The sequence below is a fragment of the Seriola aureovittata genome, chromosome 3 (assembly GCF_021018895.1).
Source record: "Seriola aureovittata isolate HTS-2021-v1 ecotype China chromosome 3, ASM2101889v1, whole genome shotgun sequence".
In the NCBI taxonomy this organism is placed as follows: domain Eukaryota; kingdom Metazoa; phylum Chordata; class Actinopteri; order Carangiformes; family Carangidae; genus Seriola; species Seriola aureovittata.
This window is the reverse complement of record NC_079366.1, coordinates 7,261,787-7,287,368: the sequence shown is the minus strand read 5'-3', so window position 1 is coordinate 7,287,368 and position 25,582 is coordinate 7,261,787. Positions and strand designations below refer to the sequence as shown.

Sequence of the window (25,582 nt, the reverse complement as noted above, 5' to 3'; positions counted from 1 at the left end):
ACAGGTAGTGATGCACTGGTGAACATTTAGCAGCTAAAGAAAACATCTCTTTCCCTCAGGAGTTGGTAGAGACCAAAAACAGAGAGCGAATGTTGGTCAAATATTGGAATTATGGAGGCAAAGTAGCACAACTTCACCTACTTCTATGGTGCATAAAGGAAAGTAAAAAGTCTAAAGCAATCAGAACTCCAGCAATACTTGCAGTATACAGAACAACTTTATTATTAGACTGACGTGTTTCACCTTGTGGCGCCTCATGAGGTTCATCCATTCAAATATTGCATGTGAAAATAAATTTGCCATATCAGGTAAAATTAAACGATAATGTTGTAAAAAAAAATGGCAAGCGATTTTTTTTTTGGGTCAAATCTTTGTTTTTGTAGTACTCATTGCTGCAGTACATCACTACTCCAAATAGGACTAAAAGCATTAATGTTTTTTCAAGGTGATTTTTAGTTTCTCTGTGCACTCCAAACACAACGTCCATATATTGTGTGTTAGCAAGTTATATAATGTCTTTCTTTCTTTTGGCAAAAAATGAATTTTAATCTCCAATGTCTTTCTGCCAGAGAAGCTTTAAGACTTCAGGTGACATAGTATAAAGAGCCGTTAAAAAAAGAAGGCGCCGTAAATAGCTGTTTCTATGTGCCTCTTGCTGCTGAGTTTGAGTAATTATTGTGAATCATAGTCAGACTGGCCATCGAGATTATCGGGAGAAATCCTGGTTGTCCGTGACATCAGTGGACTGGTCGACCATCAAAAGAAACCAATAAAGTGTGTAACATCTTTGTCTCTTCAACTCTGTGTGCCTGTAAAGTTTTTATGGTCGAAAAGTCTAAATAAAGATAAATCAAACCGGAGAATAATAGATGAATAAGTCAATAAATATAATTTAAAATTGATTTAAACCCCAGTCTCCTGGATATAAGTCGTGCAATCTAACAAGACTTAGAAATCACCTGGAAAAACACAAAAACTTTTAGCCTTATTTATCGGGGTATTGATACTTAGCCTTTATGTTTTGTTTGAGGTTCTGAAGACCGGAGGTTCTCTTTAACTGTTCAAAAACAGACCAAACATTGTATTATCAGCTTGATTCTTCATGACCTTTCCTAATTTTATGAGGATTGCATTATCTTGAACTAAGGACACGTTGCAGCAACAGAAAATGACACAATGCTTCCCTGTAATTCCCTGTAAGACCTCATAAGAGGTCTTACAGGGAATTAGACCTCTCTGGGCTTGAACGGACCCCGAACACCTTCATCAAATGTGAAAGCCCAGCGCCAGGAAGGGTTATGACTTCAATCCTGCAATGGGTTCTTTGTGACCCCAAACAATGGGAAAGTAAAGCCAATTTCAACAAAACACTGAGGTTACGTAGCCATCAATTAACTTATTTTGCTTATCATTTTAATGTGTCCTGTAATACAAAATCATCCTCTATTTTTAACTTATTATATATTAGAAAGATATATTTTTATGTCTTTCTAAAATATAATATGTAATATGCAAAATATAATCCTTTCTTAAACTGACCTTTTAGCATAATTATAATCAAACAGGTCACTGAAAAGTAATTATTACCAAACTGAACCTCTTTAAGTGCAAAGGAGACACATATTTATTCAGAAACTTCTTTTGCACTGAACTGAACTGCACAAATTATGAGGGCTTTTTTTTTTTGAAAGCACAGTATATCCATTTTGAAATAAAATGAAAGGTTACCTCACATTCATCGCTTAACATTATTCAGTAGTGAACTTTATTTTCATGCCGGCAATCGTTTTTGTCTGGCTAGGTATCACATTTTTTTTCTAAAAAACAGAAATGAAACACTTCAAGTAGTGTGACCTTTGTGGAAGTTAGTGATAGGGCTATTGCAGTACAATGATGGTGGGTAGAGATGGAGCGCATGAACTCCTGTTTTGTTATAGTTACATCATGTGCCAATGCAAATCCGCAAGTACATTATAAAGTGGCCTTCCTCTAGGGCAATGTTAATGATTGTGGTGGGCCAAGTATTCTTTGCTGTACTTAGATGTAAGAAATGCAGAGATGGCAGGTGAATCATTGTCCTTCAAGCCAGAAAAGGGAAGACTTTTACTAGGACTGCACCTCCCACTTTCATGAAAAGTCTCACAGCAGACTTTATACTTAAAATCCTAATATTTTACATTCTTACAAGAGGAAGAAAAACAGCAGGTGTATGTCTTAAGATAACATAGAAATTTGAAAGCATTATGAAGGTCTCTTGCTCGCCTCCTTTTTGCACCACTGCCAAGCCAACATTTGTCCTTGTGTTAAGCTGTTACTTGATTTGTCGTAAAATAGATAAAATTACAGCAATGACCATTCAAACCTATGATATTTGCCAAGACACACTACTGTAGATACAGGTTCAAAGGATGAAAATAAACCTAAACCTAAATACATAAATGCAGGAGCCCAAGCTACTTCTGAGACAATAAGAAACTTCCATCCATTCTAATGAACATATAGTAGACTATGAAAGGCAAGGTTCAAACAAAAACCACAGTGTGTGTGTTCTTTTCTTATAAACCGTAACCTACTATTCTTCATTATGAGCCAAATGCTTTTAATCTATGCACCACAAGATGGCACTGCTAAATGCATAGATCATAAATCAACAAATATTGTAGAAAGAAATATTGTATTAAAGAGAATTTACAGTCTGGGACTAATACACTGCAATACGTTTTTCTTTAACATGGATCATTTACTGGTGAGGATGGTGACTTTTTGCCTGAGACATGTAGGTCTAGCCTCTTCTGTCACAATATACATTATGTATCCATCAAGTGCAAATTTAGGAGCTCTTCCATTGAGTTCTACTTTCAAAACAAGTTGGATGGTGACATTTAAAAATCAACCAGAGGCTGAGTTCTCAACAAACTTGTTGAGCTAATATTAATGATGACTTAATTAACTAGCTAACTAAAGCTGATGAGGCTACCAATAACAGTTGTTATTTTGGCAGGTAAAATGGACGATGGCTATCAAAAAATGGGAAGCCAGCTTTTGTCTGACTCCTTTTTTGTCTGAAATCAAGGACGCATTGTTTCAACTATTGCAAACATGCAGGTTCAGAATAGAACGCTGGGCAGATGTAAAAACAGTAACCAAGGGGGGCGCGGCTAATTGATCCCGTTGTTTCAGGTGGCGGGTTAATCAAATCCAGGTGTGTGGAAACGGGCAACAGAAGAAACAAATGTAAGCAACGGACAACTACAACAACCGAAGCGAATTCAAGTGAGGTGAGACGGTGGAAGTACAGCGTAACAGTTCTGGGGCTAATATTGAGGTTAGCTCTGCAAAGGACAGCCGTTCCCAAAGAAGAAATCAACTCACCTGCCCGGACGGGAGCTCTATTGCTGCACCCTCAAGAAAGCGACTTTTCCAGGATGAGATTGAGCTATGAACTACGGTGTGCCAGCTCTTGCCATGGAAATTATACTGTGTACACTTCTGAGCAGAGGAGGGCCAAACACAACACCAGGTTCAAGGTAAGACAGCTCACTCTTGTTACCTGTGTTCGTGTTTTTTGCTGGTTTTAATGAGCCGTGCTATGGTTTGTCAGGCTATCTATGGCTTTGCTAACTGTTGACAAGATAACGCTGGTGGTCTGTAAACACTTTCAGTGTAACTGGCAGGTGCCTGTTAGTGTTCCAGAGGTGGCACAATGCAGACTGGTTGATTTGGATGGAAAATCCTGCAACAAATAGGAGAGAAGGTCACCAGCAGATGTTGGTTGAGTGATTCACGGTGTTTATAGAACAAGTTACTTTCTCTTGGATGCAGGACTTAACTCATGTCTTGAGGTGTGCATCTTATGAATGAAGTAACTGTAATGCATCCATCAAATATTGTCAGACATGTTTGTTGTTTGTAAGCATAAATGTAATTCCGTTTGGGGCTTAGGGTTGTCCTTACATGTGTTGACCCACTTTTCTTAAAGCACACATTTTTTGCATGTGTAGCCTATCTTATACTGACTCTGCCTAACTCCAGCTAATCCCAAAATGGGCAAAGAGGCGGGGCGTGTGTGGAGGAGACTTTGGTGTGTGCTGGTTTTTAAAGTACCAGGCTGTACATGTTTATTTCAGCTGTGAGGTTGGGCATTTTAACATGGGAGTCATGGGGATTGACTCGCTTTTGGAGCCAGCCTCAAGTGGCCATTCAAGGAACTGCAGTTTTTGGCACCTCTGGTTCATTTTTCATGCCGGATGCTTGGTTCAAAAGCAGTTTTTTCGAATTTCCATTGCAGAAAAACAGAATGATTCCTTCTGTGCTTGTGCTATTGTATTGTTGCATGTGAATATCTATGTTTCAGGGGTAGACTTGGTATTACAGATTCTTTTTAAAGGTACGTTTTATGAAGAGACTTTTTAATGAGATTATTTAACGTTAGTGTTATAAATCAAAAGGGGTTATTTTGATTACTTTAACAATCAAATACAGGAGCTCAGTAAGCATCAATGTGTTTGATTGTAGGTTAGTTAATCATTTTAATAAAGGTTTTAAGCAGTCAGTGCTGGCAAATCATCCCTGAATCGAGAAACGGGATGACAATTCCCCCATCCATAGGACACCATGGTTCACTGAATGGTTTGAGTATGAAAATGATAAGAATCTACTTATATGGCCTTCAGCAGTACCTTGTCCAATCATTGCCTAATTGTATAATCATCATTTTCAACTGTTTCCTATATATATGTACATAATATAAATGTGTTCTGGTTGCTGAAAATGAAATCCTCTTTCATTTGACTATCACATAAGAGTTTTTTTTATATATATATATATATATATATATATATATATATATATATATATATATAATATCAGTTGTGGCAGAGAAGTAGTTGACATCTTTGAACTCGCTTTTGACTCATGCCTTTACTGTCGTACATTTTCAGGACAGCAGGCTCTGAGAAGTAGGGTTTTCCTGGTAATTCATATTGCTTATCAAATTTTTGAAGCATTGACTTCAATTCAGGTCTCCACAGTGTTAAATGGAGCCCTCTCCTCAACCAGATACTGTGTAACACCGGCTGTAAGGCATTAATGCCTGTACTATCACGGCTGCATTTGGCAAAGGCTTCAGACACTAACTGTTGGCTGTCACCAGAGTGGCCAGAACTCTGTCTTTTCAGTACTGCATCGATAGCTGGATGGTAGGTAGCTAGATGAGACCTCAAAGTTGATATATTTTCCTGTTTCAGAGACTTTTCTTGTGCAGATCTTGCATATTGCCTACTAAATTGCCTGGCTGTCCCTTTTCATTCTGTTAAAAACCATGTTCCAAAACTGGCAAAGTTACCTTTTGCAACTAGAGCAGCTGCCACCATTTCTTTTTTACAAAACAAAGACCGAATCTCAGCAGCACTGAATGCGAATGATGCACTGTTATTGTTTTCATTATGTATTTATTTAACATGCAATAACACACGCATTGAAGCCTCATGGAAAAAAAGAGAAACGTGAAGCAGTCGTGGCGGTTGCTTGCCATCAGCCGCAGTTGCCTTGTGTGTGGCACAATATTTAATTTTTGCGGTAATTGCAACAGCCCTACTACACCTATGGGAAATTTTGGTCTGACGTGTTCCAGTAGAGTTCCATAAAGACACCAAGTGCTGTTCTGGCAGCCCTTGGTTGCTCAACAACTTACTAAAGAGGACCTATTATGGCCATTTTTAGTGTCCATCATTTCATTCTTGGTGTCGCCTAAAATAGATTTACATGCTTTAATGTTCTGAAAAGACATTAGTTTTCTTCTGCTGTACATTTTATACTGCACCCTCTTCAATGCTCTGTTAGAGTTCAGGGCTCTTTAAGGCCCCCCTACTCCGTCTGGAGCTGAGCAATCAGAGCCCAGTGTGCACTGATTAGGGATCGACCGATTATCGGCCGGGCCGATTATCGCCGCCGATATTCAGCATTTTGACGCATATCGGCATCGGCCTTTTTTAAAATTCGACAGCCGATAAGAGATCAATTTAAAACTGGGTTATTTTGGCTCTGATGCAGCCACGCCTCTCTGTCTGCTGTCACTACTCTGTCGCCAGCATTGTCCCACCCACAGCACCATCTGATTGGTTACAAGCAGAGCCACGGTAACAGCCAATCAGCAGTGTAAGCTGTGCATGAACAGTCCTTACACACACGGTGGAGAAGGTCGGAGAGCAAATACTTGTTTTGAAGGTAAGTTAAGGCAGCAGAGTTTCCCGAAATTGTAATAAAAATCCCAGTCCTCTACAACTCACAACTACTAGTAAGATTACTGTGAGCCCATTAACGTTATATAAACATAAGCGGCAGCTCTGCTCGCTCGCAGTCCCTCCAGACGTGCCTGTTAATCACTTGAAACAAGGTTGCTGATAATATCGATATGTCCGGTTTTATTGCAGGGAAGCCCGTCGAGGTGAAGGCTGGTTAGCTTTTAGCGTAACGTTAACCCATCGGTCCGCGGCTCTAGATGCTCAGCAGACTGTAGCAATGGGGAGAATGTCTGTTATGGTAGAGAATAGTGTGTGTTTGTGTGGAAGTCACATGAGAAACTCTACAACTCACGACTACAAACGTTACTGTGAGGCCCAATACGTTGGCGGCAGCTGTCTGTTCCTACGATAAACACTGATTATTAAAGTGAAGATGCTTTAGGCTATTTAGTGTTTAATCCCTTGAAACAAGGTTACTGATAACATTGATACTGAAATAGTTATAAAAGTAAGAAGTGTGTGTGAGAAAGAGACACAGAGAGAGAGAGAGATTGCAGGGAAGCACGTTGAGGGGATGGCTAGTGAATAGTGTGTGTGTGTGTGTGTGTGTGTTTGTGTTTGTGTTTGTGTAAGCCACATGAGAAGCTGCAGAAACTGACAGCAAGTACCGTCTGTCTGAGAGAAAACTGTAGGGCAATAATGGCTGTTTAACTACCAAGTACTTTACCTTTTTCTGTGTTGATTGAGAGATCCCAAGCAGCAGAAAATGACATATTGTTAGATGAAGTGTGTCCTGAATCTGTCTTTGATAGTTTCTTGTAGAGAGGAGCAGGATATTGCTGTTCAAGACTTAAGACATAATGTAACTGCATCATAAAGCCTACATGAACTGCATTCTTCAAACTGCAAACTTCAGGGAACTATTTATTTATTTATTTAAATTTTCAGTTAACTTTATAAGAGATGCTGCTGACCCTGGGAACTCCTTGCACTTTTTGTTTTTGTTTGAACTTAAAACAAAGATAAGTGAAAGATTAACATTTCAGTTATATTGAAATTTTGGAAAACTTTATTTACTGTAGAAAACTTTAGTGAGCTATTTATTTGTTTAAGTTTTCATTTAACTTTATAAGACATGCTGCTGAGCCTGGGAGCTCCCTGCATTTTTTGTTAGAATTTTAAAACAAAGATATCTATTGTCTAAGAAAAAAAAAACTTTAACATGTTGCAAATCTGAAAAGCTGTTAAATAAACATATGATTAAAGGCATTTGAACAAAGTTAAGTGGAATTTTTCCATTATTCAAAATTTTCACGCCAATATTTTCCCTTTTATTGCAAATAAATATCGGCTCCAAATATCGGTTATCGGCCTCCTTGACTACTAATAATCGGTATCGGTATCGGCCCTGAAAAAACCATATCGGTCGATCTCTAGCACTGATTGATCAGCTTGCCGGCATGTCTTGTGTAAACAAACTTCGGATGACAATATTCATAACTTGGAATATTTTTTATAAGAAACCCTTTCTCATTTTTTATGTATGGACACTTCCGGACTAAAAGAATATAAATAATGGAGGAACAGACAGACGGTTGACAGGTAGGGAGTCTCCTCCTCTTCACCTGCTGGTTTACAATGCCGGTAAATCTGAATGAATTTAACTTTAATGGGCATAGTTACTGAAAAATGAACTGGTGATAGTTTATCTGAGCTAACGAGGTGCAGCATGTCAACACCGACATATGTTTAAGCATTTATATCTTTGCTATCCTGCTCCTTACTAACATGATCAGGTCTCGATTGGGTCGCGGTAACACGGTTAACATCCACAATAACAATGCAGACTGAGGCTGTGAGGCTGAGTCTCCTGTTCGGCTACATCAAGTGTGAATTACAGGAATGACTGTGAAAATGAAGCGTCCAACTGTGCATGGTTTCTGAATCAGTCCTCCTTGAAGTGCAGGCTCACACTATACTGTTTGGAGCAGTGGCAAAGCGTGGAAAAATTAAGTAGATTTCTGCAGGAAATTAAGAACACTGTCTTTTCGACATGGATTTTTACCCTAACAGAGTTACTCCTTTTGATGTAAACTTTGATCCTGGTAACTCTGGAAACCATTTACATACACAAAAACCTATAAGTAAGGAAAAACTCAGAAAAGCATAATAGGTCCCCTTAAGACACTTGATGTTGGTTTTTCCTTTAATTTGTCACCTGCCTGTAGGTGTTATTGCTGCAGTACACTCTTGTTAAATTGTGCTTTAGATATATGAGATTCTCCCTCCAGATAATCAATTCCATAGCCACTGCATCCCTTTGTGAATAGAAATAACTAAAGACATTGCCTTAGATGTTCACCAGATGATCCATGGTAATTCAAGCATCAGAGTATCAGTAATTCCAGGTGTAAGAGTGAATGTGTGTGATCTCTGGCTGAAGGTGGGCTGTCTGTCATCTCTCTGACCACCCATGGGTCTCTTATTTCCACCTCTCAGCTGCCATACATTCACTGATGGCCATTTCCTTCTTGTCCACCTATTTTCCACATTTAAGACTTTAATCCCCTCTCTTTCTTTCTCTTCTCCCTTTCCTTTTTCCTCCTTTATGGTAATCAGGCCCAGCTGTGCTCTGTCTATCTGTTAATCTCTCCCTCAGCCTCACATACTCTGACCATTTCACCTGATCCCATAAGCACCATTTTCACTTGATCTTTCCCCTCCGGCTACACATTACCTCTTTGCGCCTTCCTCTCTCAGTCCTTCTCCTGTTTCTCATACTCTCTATTCAACCTGCCACCTAATTTATTTTTACTTAACGAAAAATAGTTTCATTTTAATACAAACCTGTCTACACTACAGACTCCACTCGTCGGCCCTTGTTCGCTCTGTCTGTCTCTCTCTCTCTCTCTCGGCTTGCGGCCCCTGCGGTGGCATAATTTAATATTCGTGGTGTCACAGTAAAGAGAGAGGAGGCTGGGGTTGTCAGCACGGCGCGAGGGGCCCACATTGATTTAGTGCTAGCATCACAGAGGGAGCATCTCTCTTTATTTTATTAGTAGGCTACGGTCAATCTGGTGCAGTGACAGGGAGGTGGGGCAGGACGGCTCAAATAAACAGCTGGAAGGCAGGAGTAGAAGTAGCAGCATGTACAGTATTTACTGTGTAGTCACAGAAAGACCATGCAGGCACTGTTTATGTGGAAGTATTTAACGAATTATGAGAATTTGCATCTTTTGTCTCCATACTAGCAGTTTTTCTCATCTCTGATTACTCAGTGTCTGTGTCTATGCAGTAATTAACAGAGGTAAGCGTAATGTCTGCTAAGCAATGTGTAATGTATGTGTTTGACAGCAGTTAAGTGCTGCAGTCGGGGCATTTATGATAATTGTCATTTTTGCTTCTAGGTTAGAGTGAGTTTTTTTTTTTTTTTCTCACTTTATGCCACTTTGCTGAGATTATCACAGAATTGTACCTGACCTCAGCCCTTACTCCAACTCCTTTGAATCAATATTGAATCAATATTTTCATCTACTAGGTGATATTTTAGCTGGGTGCTGGTGTTCAGACATGTGGCAGACATGTTTGCAGGTGTGTGTGAGTGAGTGTGACTGTGACTGTGAGGACACAAATACTGCATGTGTAGAACTGGGAGCTACACAGGCCATGCTGGTGACATAGTGTTTGATGCAGTCACTTTCCCTCCCGGAGTGGCGAGCATGCAAAGGTTGAGCATGTGCCATTAGTGTATTCACATACACAATAATTAAAACAAATCACAGATAAAAGTTAAAGATCTATTGTGCAATCGAACACATACACAGTTTCAGACAGGCTTCAGGTATATAGTTTTTTTTTTTTTTTTTTTTTTAAAAGAGGCTGCTGAAGGCAGAGAGTGAAGAGAACAGAATTTTTAAATATAGAATAGAATGCTGGTGTTGCACCTCGGATATGTTGCTACCATTTTGTGTCTGGTATGTTACATTTTTGGGTAAAGTCAAATTTGGCTTCTTTTTGAACTACTTAATGGGCTCATTTTGATGGCTTCTCAGCTTCTCTCTGTATGTCTTCAGTCCTCAAGAGCTCTGTCGATTTGGTACAAATGTAAATAATTTTACCTTAAAATGCTCCATTATGGTGCAGTATTGTCTTCTATATTCTATTCTTGTAAATATGTTTGCTTCCGTTACTATTTGCTTGCCTGCTGACTCTTAACAGGTGTCTCACTTTTGTCTGCTGATAGCTGGCAGCCAATGAGTAGTGATTTCCTCTTTCCTTGATTTGCTATTGAGTACATGTATTACTAGCCTGTAAATAGCATGATTGTGGCTGGTATTATAAATTTCCACAATAATTACCAAATCCCATGTTTCTAGTCTTGGAATAGCTAGGACTGATGGATTGTTTTATATTAAAATGTTGTGTATGTTTTGTACACTGCTCTTTGCTAAAGATAATAATTAACATTGTAGCTTAGTCAATTTCTGCATTTTCCAACCTCAGTGTCTGAACTCTGAGGCACACAAGGTGCACCAAAATAGTTTTTTCCTTTCACACATTCTAATTTTTACCTTCAATATCCAGTAGTTATAAGTATGATTTTAGTTTAGTTTTATTTTAGCCAATACCAATGCTTTCAAAAATATAGGGTTTCAAATATGCCAGGATTGGCCCCCGATAACAATACTTGGGATTGGCTCAGGACATCTCTGATAATGACAAGTAGATGGTGCATCCCGAATCAGGTTTAGACAGTATGCTGTCCACACTTAATGCCAAATAATGCCCAAAAGAAAACAGAAAATCATTTAGGCTTTACTCTTTCTCATTGAAATACTGTTGTCAGACAACAAAATGATGCAGCATTACTACTTTCCGGTCTTCATGGTGAACTTAGTTCTGCTGACTCTGTCTATGTGATAGCTTATTTTCTAGTCTCCTGACAGCAAAAGAAAAAAAACATCAATAACAACACCTGTAATGCATGATGTCTATAATCGGTCACCAAATAATCGCAGAGAAAAAGTCTTAGTGTGGGTGGAAGGCCAATGTAGAGGAGAGAAAGATATGAGTTTTCAAGCTGATCTGTGGTAGTGTCAATGTGGTGCTAAGTTTTAACACTATTCATGAGGTGATGGGTGTGATTAGTTGATGTATGAGTAGAGAATGTTGTATTTTTAGGCAATGAGGTCTTAGTGTTATTTGAGCCACATGGATGCCTGTTGTCTATCTCTATCTGATGTCAACAATTCTAATTAAGTTGTATAGTTTTGCTCAGAATTTTATTACAATCAAGCAGAACACCCAAAACACCCTTAGAAGACTCCATGTTTTTGCTTGGACGGCATCAATATATTGATGTCTACTGTGTGTGGTTCTCTGGAGGATGTCGGCAGGGATTCAAGAGTACAGCAGGTGATGGAATATGTCATGTAGTATTCGATTCCATGTGTATTTGTGTCAAATGGCTGTGGAGGCATCGATCTGCCGTGCAAAATGATCTATGCATGTATTGTGGTGAGGTATTGGGCCAAGGTTTTAGGCTGTGAGCTCTCTAATTCATTACAGCCATGTGAGCGTGTGTGTGTGTGTGTGTGTAACAATGCTTGTGTGATTCATAAGATGGAACCCGCCTGGCTATGAGGGAACTCATTAGACTCCTGTCGTCTTGCCTCCCGGTAGGAAAAATACCTGGCATCTGGGAGTTTATATTCCCTCTTCTTTACAACTCTCTCTCTCTTGCTCTTTATTGCTTCCACGCTCTGTGCCACAAAATCTAAGAGCAATCACCAATCAATCTTGTACACTCACCTAGCCCTCTCTCTGCTGCTAACCACCACCTGCCTTCTCCTGTTTTCCTTCACCGCACACTCAGCCTCCTCTTCAGTCACATTGAAGCACATCCTCTTCTTCCACTTTTGTATTATATCCCATTAAAGCTCATCAGGCTCATCACCTCATCCTTCTGTAATCACGTCATTTGTGCATTTTTCCCATCCTCCTTACTTCAACCCAGTCATCTTTCACTCTTCTGCCTCGTCTCCTCCACCCTTATGGTCTGCTTTTATAAAACTCCCAAGTGATTGCTTGTCACAGCTGATTGTGTGACTTTGACACCTCTTTCCCCCCACTCTCGTCTCACCTACCACGTACCTATAATTTCACTTTGTCGCCATGGAGATCCTGTCTACTTGTGCAAGTCATGTCACAAGTTTAGTGCAGGTGAAAGGTATGAAACAGGGTGCATTTTTATGACAATCTGCATCACACAAGAAAGTGAGGAAAAGAAAAGAACAACCACGGACAACCAGGAAGGTAGTTGAAACAGTCACTTTTTCTGAATCCACGAAATGCACTTGTGGAATACAGCTACAAGCTCTACCCCAGAAGAGGACTTATTTTGGGAAATAAGTTGCTCTATGTTTAGCGTTTTTGAAGATGGAGGATTTCAAAAAAAAAAAAAGAGAAAAAAAAGAGCTTTGAATGTGGGACACAAGTTGTTTTACATTATTGGCAATTCAGAGCCACAGTAAGACAACTCATATTCTATGGAAAACCTAGATGACTGGTCATTTCAGAGACTGTTCCTCAGGGGAAACAACTACATCAGTCATTTCAGCAAATACCCAATAATGATTTGTGTATATCATACACATATCAAGTGGCAAAGCCCCCAGCCATAGGAATTGGGACTTTTGTCCTATGTAGTGCGCCGTTGTACAGCCACAGAGAGAGGAAGGTGAGGTGGATGGACGGGTCAGCAAGTGGTGGTTTCTTTTAACTTGGTCCTGTTCCCCAACCTCGACCAAGTATTTCTCAGCTATGATGACAAAGGTGCGCTAACTGTAATTAAGTACTTATTTCAAACCATAATGTTTCCCTAACCATAACCAAGTTGCTGTTGTGCCTTAACAGAACCAAACCTTAACTATAATGGTGTCTGTTCATTTTGCTGTGGGTTTATAGGCATCTGTAAATGGTTTCTTCTTGCCAATAGGAGTTAGGAGAAGCAGGTAGGAGCAAATCCTATCTGTCAATAGGATCCTGTCAATCAATAAGAGCAGATCAGGTCAGTTATGTAGGGAAAATTATTAGCTTTTATACAAAATAGATGCATTAAGTGCTTCAATAACAGTTATTTTGATATTCAGTTAATCTGTCCATTGTTTTATCTTACTGTAGTTAACCATGAATTATTTGATCTAACATTGCCAATAATTAACCAATTATTCATTAGGCAAAAATGTAAAGAACTTCCCAGTTGCAAATTCTACAATGTGAAAACTTGCTCTTTTCTTATGTTTTTTATCACTGTAAGTTGAGTATCTTTTGGTATGGGCCTCCTGGTCAGACAAGAAATTTGAGAGAAAGAAGTCACCTTGGGTTTTGGTAACTTGTGATGTTTGTTTGTTTGTTTGTTTGTTTGTTTGTTTATTCATTTATTTATTTATTTTACTATATTCTGACTTTTTCCACATGCAAAACAATTTGTAGATTAATTGAAAAAATCAATAGGTTAATTTATGGTGAAAATATTGGCTAATTCCATTTTTAGTCTGCTACTACTTAAAAAGCAGTAAACCCCAAGGTTATGTCTTCAAATTCCTGTCTTGTCCGTCAAACATTCCAAAGCCCAAAGATATACATTTTACAGTGATAAAAGTTTGATTAAATGTAGACCCCGCAAATATTTGGAATTATTCCTCCGTGTCTTAAATGATTAATTGATTATCACAATTGTTAACTTTCTGTTGATCAACTAATTGTTTCAGCAGAAGTTAATTGGAGATTAACAGTGACATTACAGAGGTTACCACTGACCATGTGGTGATGTGTTGTGTGTCTCGTCTTTCTGGCTCTAAACTCACTCTATTGGGTTTAATTTAACCACATTTTCTCCTCCCTTCAGCCTCTGCCCCTCTAGCTTCCATCCTCCGTCCCCCTCTGCTCCTCCTTGTCCTCTCTTTAGCTGCTGCGATCTACAGGGTAATGGTGCTTGTCGTCTGGAGTCTGTTCCATCAATATGTGGCCCCTCTGTCTGGACCGTGTGGGTCATCTTGGGTTTATGCTCTCAGTCACTACTCACCCATCCACTCAGCATCACCCTCTTATCAAAAGTCCCTCCCATGTCACTGCTAACTCACATTCTTGCCTGCAGCCAAATATATTTGTCATCCATGCCTCCTTATAGCCTGTTTTAATCATCACTATTGGTCTTCCTCTAAGCTTTGTAAGTTTCTTTGTGTTCATAGAATGCAAACAAATGCTGTGTAGTATGGCAGAAACAGGAAGTAAATGTAACTCAAAAATCTGAAACACCCTTTGTGAGGACATTCTTTTTGCCTTTTCCTTTTTAATGGAAATATCAAAATCCCCTAAGATATCACATCAAACACAGAATCTTGTGCTATGTCTGCCGACTGCAGAACCCACAATAAGACCTTTACTGCCTTGAAGTAATCACCTGCAAGCCACACAGGGAGAGGAATAAAGCATGCCAGGCACAAAAGGAGAACTCATAACCATTAAAGTCAGTACAGTAATTGAATGAAAGGTGAGCTGCTGTTTTAGTGGCTGGGGTGCAGGTATGTGTCCTAACAAGATGGCAGGATGCACGGCTTTTTGGTTGTTACAGTAGGTGTTGCATCATTAGATTTTAAGAGCTGATTCAGTGTTTGTATTGGGCTAAGTCAGATGTGAAATGGCAAAGGAGGCAATGCTGTCTTTACGGCGGGTAATTTCACACAATGATGGATTGACAGAAAGCAGAGTTTACATTCCTCGTCACATCCTCTTGAGTGTGTGTGCACCTCAGTGTGTGAATACCTGGTTGTTTGTGTTTCCTGTATTTGACTTTTGGTATGTGTGCACTGATGTGGCTCAGTGTGTAGGTGAAGACACTCCGCCAGGCATTTCTATCAGCTGCTAAATGCTTATCTTCGCAGCCCACATAAACACAATTGCACATCAGTATGCAAGGAAGGACCATTGTGGTGGGAAAGTGGCACAGTTATAAAACAGGAAAGATCTGTGTGCGTGCACAAGCATACGTGTTTGTGTGCATTTCTCTGCATGGGTGTAGAGAACAGGTTGTCAGCCACTGTGGCATATGGTGTGCACCCAGGTGATGAGCCAGTCTCCAGTACAGGCCCTTTTTTGTGTGCATGTGTGGGTGCATGGGTGTAGGTAGGTGTGTGTGTTTGTGTGTGTGTGCGCCTCTCTTTCACTCTGATGACCATCTGTGCCCTGCTCTTCAAAGCAGCCCTTTCTGCAAAGCCCCATAGACAAATGAATTATTAAACTGCTTTTCCAGGTGACACCCTAACCATTTGTTACCTCCTCTCTGGCAGGGCAGACAGAGACTTGAGGAAACAATCACTCAGTCCTTGCCCATACCCTCCCACCTGATCCCCTATAATCTCTGTGTGCCCCTCTCTGGTCCACTTTCTTGTTCCCATATACTTGTCTTTGACATCCTCTTGTAACCGTAGCACTCCTTTGCCTCCATTGTCTGCTTATTTGATGTCTCTCTGTCCTTATTACCCTGCTGCTTTTCCTCTCAAATGACTCCATGCTTAATTTGGTCACTCCCTTTCCCTCTTTCTCTCACCTTCTCTTTCTCACTCTCCCTTTCATTCTCTCTCTGTCCAAAAAAGTCAATCTTTCTCCCAGCTCCAGCCTCAGGGACTGCGACCGCTTGAGGAATCCAATAAGGTTGATTAAGTGATGACAGTATAATTACAGCGATGGCACAGGCGCAATCAATCTCTTGTTTCCTGAATAGGATAAATGAGCCGACCTGGGTCATCATCATATGGGAGATAACTTCCCTCTGCGCATACTCAGATGGAGGCTGGGAGACTGAAGTGAATGAATCAAATGTGGAGAAAGACACATGTTTTTTTTTTTTTTTTATTTTCAATACATGTTCTTGACCATTCTTCTGTGCAATTACAAAGTGCAACTTCAAAAATTCATTGGAAAGAAATACTGGATTGACTCCACTGACAAAAGTGAACCAGAATCATTAACAGCAGGAACATCTTAGTACAACGACTCAAAACTGCGATCTCTATTAGACATAAAAGGTTATGAGAATATGAACACCTGTGTGTCAGTAAAGCTTACCTGTAAAGGTGTTCTTTGTATTCATTTTCTCGAAGAGTGGGATCTCTGTAAGCATTGCAAACTCAAACACGGGAGATGATACATAATGCTATTCATTTTGACTTGAGCCTTGGGAAAAAATACTAGTGCTGGTCACTGAAAGTGCTCGAAAGCACAATTTGTGGAAGTTGAGCGAGGTACAGCTTTATGCAAATGTTTAATGGACAGGAATGGCAGCCTGTCTTGCTAATTTTAATTTCCTCATGAAACGGCATCACAGAAGGCCCATTTCTGACTTAACATACCCATTTTTTATTTATTGTTTAATTATGTAGATGTCAAAGAACCATGGATAATAGCTTAAACTGAAGAAGACACTTGTACCATTAAATGTATAAATATACATACATTTTATTATTTTATTTACTTTTGATTTATCTCAATGAAAACCTATGATATTGAATGCACATTTTATACATACACTTTTTTTTTTTGAAAAGAATAAAATAACACTTTGGTGTACAATTAACCTACTATACTATAAATTATAAACTCTTTACATTTTACATGAACTGTACATTCCCACACTTCTTGTCCACAACTGTAAATTTCAGGTTACTTTGTACATGAACCAAGGTTTTGGAGGGAAATTAGTCAGCAGTGTACCTGAGTGTTTTTTTGTGTGCCAAGCCTATCCAAAAACTCTCCAAAATGGCTAAGATGTACTTTTCAATATTTCAAGAAAGGTCTTTTTTTTTTTTTCCCCATTTGTGAACAATAACCTCTAATAAGTATATTCACAAGTACTTACAACCACAAAATGAGGGAATTTGGTGTAGATACTGTAGTGTTAGATTGAAATGTGTCCACACCTCTTCAAACAATATGAAGCACTATTTGTAGTAAAACAGTTTCAATCTTCTGCGTAGCATGGTTGAAATTCAGTTCTTTAGTTCTCCAGGCCTCTGGCCCTCTGCAGGTCATGACACTCGTCTTCACAGTATCATGATTATACACAGCCTGCACTTGAAGATTGTTCAGTTTTTCACCTTCAGGGCAGAGAACAAAGTGCTTCCTGCTTGTTGTCTTGTCCTGACAATCTTAGTAACTCACATCAGTTACCAGATCAGCAAAACCTCCATCAGGTCTCTTCGGCAACCTCCACCTGTGTCACTGAATAACACAGCAAATTGAGTCTCACTGCAGCACCATAACCAACAAAGAAATGTACTCTGGCAAACATGAGTAATATTAAATAAACTGTCCTTTTCAGTGCAAGTATTTCTGTGTCTGCACTGTAGACAGCCTTATGTAAGGTTTGTGCTGATATTATGCACTCACCGGCTACTTTATTAGGTACACCTTACTAATACCGAGTTGGACCTTTTGCCTTCAGGAATGCCTTAATTCTAAGTGGCATAGATTCAGCAAGGTGCTGGAAACATTCCTCAGAGGTTTTGGTCCATATTGACATGATGGCATCACGCAGTTGCTGCAGATTTGTCAGCTGCTCATCCATGATGAGGATCTCCTGTTCCACACACATCCCAAAGGTTCTCTATTAGATTGAGATCTGGTGACTGTGGAGGCCATTTGAGTACAATGAACTCATTGTCATGTTCAAGAAACCAGTTTGAGATTGTTTAAACTTCAGCAGATCGTCTTGACCTTGTCTACATGCCTAAATGCATTGAGTTGCTGCCATGTGATTGACCTATTAGATATTTGCATTACAGCATACACAATGAGAACAAAGACAGAACAAGTGCTAATACTGCACGTTATAATTCATTTCAACTGAAGCCATACAACACTGGGGCTGTAAAAGAAAACTAAAAGTATTAGAAACATGATTAAACAAGCTACATGTTGAGGGCGACAGCTTTTCCCTCCACAAATGCATCAGTGCTCCAGATAACAAAGCCTCCAGCGCTCTCTCCCTTAGGTTTACTATCAAAAACCTCTTCCACCCAAGACAAACTTTACATTGCCATGGTTTTAAGTGAACAACAAAAAACTACAAAATATAAGAAAAACTAAACTCTAGCTGTGCAAAAATGTGTAATTTTCTGGACGCCTTTGGCTGTACAAGGGTATGATTATATATTTATTGTTCATTTATAATTTCTTTATTCAACAGAAAAAAATATTTAGTGATAGAAGAAAATCTGTTTTGGTTTGAGTGAACAGTCATATTAAACATTTTACTGACGTATGTATATTCAGGCTGAAAACAGTTTTTTTTTTTTGTCTTATGATACATGATTTTTGATGCCTTTAGATCGCTTTTAATTTATCACATGGTGCACCTATTAAATAAACGTAGAAGGGGGGTTGGAAGATATTTTACTTAAACAATAAATAACAATAGCACTTATATACTTCTAATTTCACACATTTGTGGCTGAATGTTGCTAATAGGTTTGAGACCTACATGTGTTTGGTACAGTCCTTAGTTCTAGATAATGAACAGTTTATTTCACATGTAAATAAACTCTAAGCACAATCATCCATACACCAGGGGGCACTGCAGGAAGTGGTTAACTTAAAGACCCCATTTACACCTGGTATTAACATGCCACGGCATCTCACCAGGTGTAGTCTGTACATTCTTATTTGACATGTTGGAAAGTCCCTTAACTCTTCCTTTACAGACTATCCCGTACCTCTTTGCCTTTGTTTGTAAAGTTAAGTGAGTTTATACACGAGCTCCTTCGGAAGATTTATGAGCGGCTGCTAAGACGTGCTATGCAAGAGTCAACATGACTGACAGGGGAAGCTAATCTAGTAGTACTAGCAAGTTTCTCCATTGACACTGAATACCATCTTACAGAATAAGTAATGTACGCCTAGTTGGCAAGAATATTGAAAAATTGGCCTAAGGATGCCTTTGGCTATGTTCATCTGCCTCGTGGTGCTTGCCTTGTACTTTGTAGCAGTCCCTGAAGAATACTCTGCATAGCTTCCTTGTTGCATGCCATGTTTGTTGACAAGTGTGCCAAGTCCATCAACTCTATGAATTTAATTTGATTATATGCAGGCAGAATAAAGATAATGACACTACTTGTTTATATACAGTGTAAATGCAAAAGCCTGCAATGATGTTTTCATTCAGACAAACGGCATGTTAATACCAGGTGTAAAAAGGGGATTATAGTCACAAACGAGAGATGGTGGCAACAAGAGAAAGCAGCATATAGTGACATAATGATGAAAGGATTCCCCCACCTGCCTGACACCTGAGTCATTTGCTAATCCTGCTTGATGAAGGCTCCGCACTACCTAACACAGATCAGCAAATTAACAGGTGCAGTGCTTTACACTTCTAAAATGAAATACAAGTGGGTAGAAAATAGAGAATCTTCTTCAACAGTTTGATTCTTAGCGTATCATTTTGTGGCCTTTTTTGATCTTAACTTAACGAGCCCAGACTGAGGAATCTTTTTCCTCCGGTTTCTTTCTGTTGCAATGCACGCTGTCTTGTTTTCTCGCTGAAGTCTAGTAGCAGGTGGCTTGGCATCTGGTCAGCATACTCATAACCGCCAACAAAGCTCATCTCATCACTTCATCTTTCCGGTCCTATGGTCATCATTAGCAAGTGTTTGCAGATATGGTAATTTTGCTTGTGAATTTCATTGGATAGCCCATAATGAAATTTCTTTGTGACCTCCACAGATGGAAAAACAGGAGCTCTGAGTAAAATCAGCAATATATACCTGAGAGGATGAGATAAACATGTGACCTGCGCCATCATTTTGAGTCACTTTGACACAGAAATGCATTTTAGGTTATCAGTATATCTGTAAAGAGAAAGGTCTCAGCTTTATGGCGATAGCAACATTATCTTTCTGCACCAAATATTCTATGAGATATATTCTTCCATAGTTTGACTGTTATCAAATGCTATTATAAGTAATTAATATTCAACCATTATTCACATGCATTCAAACACATTCATAAAGAAAGAAAATTAAAACATGAGTCTTTGGTAAAAAGTGATACCCAACATTTGTATATGTAGCCGACACATTATTTATTGCATGTTGCCACATTCATGAGCACGTGCATAGCATAGTAGACAGGCTGATTATAGTCAAAAATCTGAAATGTATGGAGTACAGTTGATAAAATATGAACAAATATACTGTACACATGATAGAATGTGTTTTTAAATATATAATATGAGGAACTGTATACCCGATTTTCAAAATTGAGATAGCATTGGATTTCTCTCCAAACTTTGTCCAATTGTCACTAAAATTGGCACAAATGATCTTCAGACCAAGATGATTGGTCGATTTTGATTTTCGAAAGCGTTCATTTGTCATAGCCAATCATAAATTTGGATGATGCCACCAAAAAAGAAGTGCCTCTTACTGATACTGCTTATCGATCCGGTACTTTAACTGTACTCTTATCGATCCTTTTTGAGGAAGAAAAACACAACATTTGTCACACTTGTGACAATTGGCTGTGTTTGCATCAACTCTAGTAAAGTAGAGCCACACTTTGGACCGTTTGGTTCTTTCCACCATCGTTACCTAATCCCTATCCCTAGTGATCACAACCGTACTCTTGACACAATGAAAGCATGTTTCCAACTCTGGGCTGCTGGCCTGCTTGGCCCCTACATCGCTGCTTTCAGCTATATTACTAATTTGTTTTCATATTTCCGTTGTGGTGACAATGTAATTGCTGCCTGGATTATATTCAGATATGTTGAGAGAAACGCACAAACACACCAAGACTACACACACTGATACAGAACATTTCTTAGCCTCCTTGTCTTCTCTAGTGATTTTAATAGTCTTTAAAAACAGTAAAAACAAGGATTGTGTTGCTAAGCATGTACCATTAGTCATTTCCTAAAATGTCTTCTCACCATCTCCATTGGTGTGACGACCTCGTACCAAGTGCCACTGTTGTAGAGTTTGCTTACACTTGTACTCCTGGACAATATGTCAGTTTAACACTGTCCTCATTTGAATAACTATAATCAGAGACACTGTATGCCATTATTGGGTCAGCCATGGGTGGAATATGTTCCTGCTCACCTTCCTTGAGCTCACTTTTGCCGTCATGATCGGCACCATCACTGTTAAAGGATCTGAAATTGCTTGGTACAATTGTTGTCAGATGTAGCGCCTCTAACGGGAACTGAATTCAAAAGTTGAGCGACGTTACCGACCTGTGAATTCATTTTATCTGGTTCGCTGTCTTGCTCTATCAACCACAGTCTCTCATCTGTCAAACTTTATTCGGCCTTCTAAATAAATGTTACGTTGAAGAGCTTCAAAATATCTGATACTTCATACTAGTAAACTATCATTTGCATTTTAGACTAACATTGACATTGACTTAAAGTCAAGACTTTATTTATTCAGAAATCCATAAAAACCAAAGCCAAAAAATGATTTTTTTTTTTCATGGAATATTGTGTTTCTACAAGAAAGTGCCGCTGTGATTTTCGCCTCATTTTGATGGAACATGTCGCACATAGCTAAATGTTTTTACGCTACAAAATTCATGTCTGTGTTATCTGGGATCATCAAATGAATATGTTCATGGCTTTTACATGTGAATACCTTCAAAACCTGATCACCTATGTGAACAATTCAGTTTAATATTAAAAACCCTCTGCACTTTAAAAGGGTCAGGTGTGCTGGGTGTTTGACACGGGAGCAGAGAGTACCTTTCATCTTAAAAGACTTAGGAAAAGAGCCATATTCATGGTCATAACTCATTGAGACTCTCCCACTCCTTTTGAAGGGAAATTAACCAGAGTTAAAAGGCCTTTGTCAAGCCAGACAATCAAAGAATTAATGGCAGCTTGGTGAATATTTTAATATCTACAAAGAAACTGGATCTGCCATCTGTTTCATTTTACAAGATTGTGAATAATGACCGTGAAAATCCATATTTCAACAACAGGATGATTTTGGTTCCAACGAGTGATTCTCACAGCAGATAATATGGCTTCGTGTATCAAGAGATTTCCAAAAGTAACTTGAAAAAGAGATGGGTAAAATAAAAAATAAGACACATTTTGTTATTTTGGATTGATATCAAAGCAGTGCCAGACATGAAACATATCACACAATTTGCTCCTTATCCTGCCATGATTCAACACACACACGCGCGCGCTCAAATGTACACTTACTCGCTCATCAGATGTTCGCTCAATTCCTCATTTACTTACTATGTCTTGCTCTTTCTCTCCTGTCTCTCTCACCGCTCCACCACGCCTTTGAAACATCTGTCAATATTGACTTTATTTATTTAATTGACATGGCTCGTGCTGACACTGGGACCTTGCATAAACAATGACGCAATGCTTTGGAAACTCCTCATGATGAACAGAAGAGGGGAGGGTAATGAAAGAGAGGAGCACTCATTCCTCGCTCCTACCCTCCTCCCTTGTCAGTCCATTGGGAGGAGAAGCTTAAGTACTTTGGAGCTGGAGTGTCTGTCTTTCACACATCAAACGATTTGTTTTATCCGGTTCATATTCTCCCCTTCAGACCCCGCGTAGCCTGATAGGGCTTTGATGATGAAACGTAGAGGACATCCGTGCATTATATCTGAATTGGCATGCACGAAGGTGTGTGTACGTGTGTGTGCACGTGTGTGTGTGTTTGTGTGTGTTTGTTCCACTACAACAATGTAATTTCAGAGCAGCTCCTGTTCAGACAGCGATGCCAACAGCCCACCTCCTTCTCACCACCTGTGCTGCCCCGAGAACTGGTGTCATCCTTCACTTCTCCCTCTTTCTCCATTTATATTCCAGACTCCAGCCTTCTCTCACTCTCTCGACACTGTTAGAATAAAAGCAATGAAATAAAAAAGGTAATTAATAGCAGAAAGGATTTCTTGAACACCTAATAAAAGGCTTTTGCAGAACACAGTATCAAAAGAAAGCCAGGGATGATTCAAGGGAAGGATGAGGGATCGTTGCTCACACAAATGGGTGGGGAGGATTACATATTGTGATTGGCCAGAGCCCAGTCCCTGCACACGCATTCACAGCTCTACAATGAAATAAGATTTTACCCATTTGAAATACGAAAAAAAAAGAAAATCAATATGTGGTGGTCGATGTTGATATTGTGGCGGGCCAGCACAAATAAATCTACTTAGGTAACACTAAAGGGACACAGTTGCGCATCAGTATGTTTATACTTCAGGGTTTTCCCTAGGTTATCAGAGGGCTTTTCACAGGGTGTTGGTCACTTATTTTACTTAGCCAAAAGTCTGTTAATTTCACCACATAACATGTTTGAGATTTAATGGAATGTGAAATATGTGGATGACCTCAACTTGTACACATAGGAAGAATAAACATTGAAATGTTTTTGACCAATCACAAGAGGAGCAGCGAGACCAATGGTCTTCATCAGGCAAAAATAAAATGCGTGAACACAGCCTAACTTTCTTTTGCTACCAAGCCACGTTGGATATTAACATTAGTGCAATTGAGTTAACTTTATGTAACTAATGTAACTTAATTCAGTACATGAATATCTATGTAAGTTAGCAAGGTCAGCAATTTCTTTAGTTGTAAAATAGGTGAAATTAGTTACCATTTCTCTATCTGTTGATGCTTTCCTTATGGATGGTTGTATCTACCATCTATAGTTGATGGTACAGAGAAATATTCAATCAGCTGATTGATTAGCTTGGTAATGACCATCTCTCACACGCCAATCACACAAACACTCGTACAAACACAGTATTCATTGGCATGTCTGTGGTTATTACTGTAGCTCAACTTTCCATTTGAGATCAAGCCAGTTTGCTTAGTGCATACAACTGTCCTCCACAGAAAGCATTTCAGCAGTTTTTTCTCCCAGTAATTACTCTCAGCAAAGCTATATGCAAAATGTGAAGAAGAAGCCATGTGTACCTGTTCAGACACAGTGCAGCCGGTGCACTGGGATATGTTAAAGGTCACATATTATGCATCATGCACTTTACCATGGTTTTCTCATGTGTCTCTATCCTGTCTGCAAACCCCCCAAAAGTGAGAATAGTCCATCCTCTCCGTCTTGCTTGCTCCACCTCTCAGAAAATGTGTTCTCACACAGTTGGCCAATTGGAGATTTTCCCTAGATGTCGACATATAGGGAAATGACACCTCCCGCAGGCGGGTGACACTCCCTGAGCTAGGTGTTTGTTCCGCCCACTGAGTCCGCCTTGCAGCCGCTATCGTTTATTCCTTGGCATCACCAGCTCCGGTAAAAATATGTTGGAAGGTATGAGCAAAGCAAGCTAGTTGTTGCTGTATGTACATGAGAGCCTGTTGCATGTGTTGTTAGAATGGTAGCTAATGTGATTAACGTTTTAACACACAGCCGAGTATAACCGGGTACAGATTGTATGCAATTCTTCTGCTTGGTATTGCTGTGTGACGTTGACCTAAAACCACTCTTCAAACCATTTTATTTTTTAACCAGAAAAGGCTTTGTACACATTGTATTAAGTTTTGCACGTACATGTTATAACAGTTCCAACAACAACAAAATACAGTAAAGAAAATGTCAGAAGGTAGTTAGAAACAGAGGAGGTCATATCCAGCTATGTGTCCCGGTTCTATCATTGGGCAGTCTAAAACCCATGTACTGGCCTGTGGCATGAGGAAACTCCATGCGGATGCCTAGGACCACGCTGGCTGGAATGACGACCCGGATTCTGTGACCAAGGAAGCCCCAGGACCAGCTCACAAAGCTCCTATAGGCTAGATACCTGTACCGACTAAAACAATTGGACAAGGCATTTAGTCTTGCAAACATATCTATGATGTGTCTCACAATTTTTTATATGGATTCAGTGAATCCTACAGCTTTTTTATTATCACTGATTATAAGTGCCTCATTTGATGTAAATAAGTGCTTGATCATTTCTAAAGAAATGACTCCTCTGAATTCAAATATTATATGCACACTATCTGCTGATAGAAGAACTTTACAAATCAAAGAGCAGCTAAACCAATTTATTCGAGGGTGTGTTACTCCATTTGTGATGTGTTATTACCATTGTAAAATTATGTGCAATGAAAGAAAACAAGACTGCCTAACATATAGTAAACGTATAGTTTGAAACTATATGTTTTTACAAAGAAGCAAATGTACTGGTGTATTCCTCTCAACTATAAAGGACAATAGTCAGCACGCTATATGTTGCAGGCATTCTGGAGGGAGTACACATTGAGGCAGACTGGCTCCAACCCAGGATGA

The 25,582-nt window shown here is 39.3% G+C and overlaps 1 long non-coding RNA gene across 1 annotated transcript in view; it reads left to right on the top strand.

Annotated features, from left to right (window-relative positions):
* The first annotated feature begins 3,163 nt into the window (after positions 1-3,163).
* Positions 3,164-25,582, top strand: part of LOC130164111 (uncharacterized) — a 142,720-nt gene continuing 120,301 nt past the window's right edge. Inside the window, exon 1 of the long non-coding RNA XR_008826558.1 lies at positions 3,164-3,527. This is a non-coding gene — a long non-coding RNA (uncharacterized LOC130164111). The remainder of the gene's footprint in view (positions 3,528-25,582) is intronic.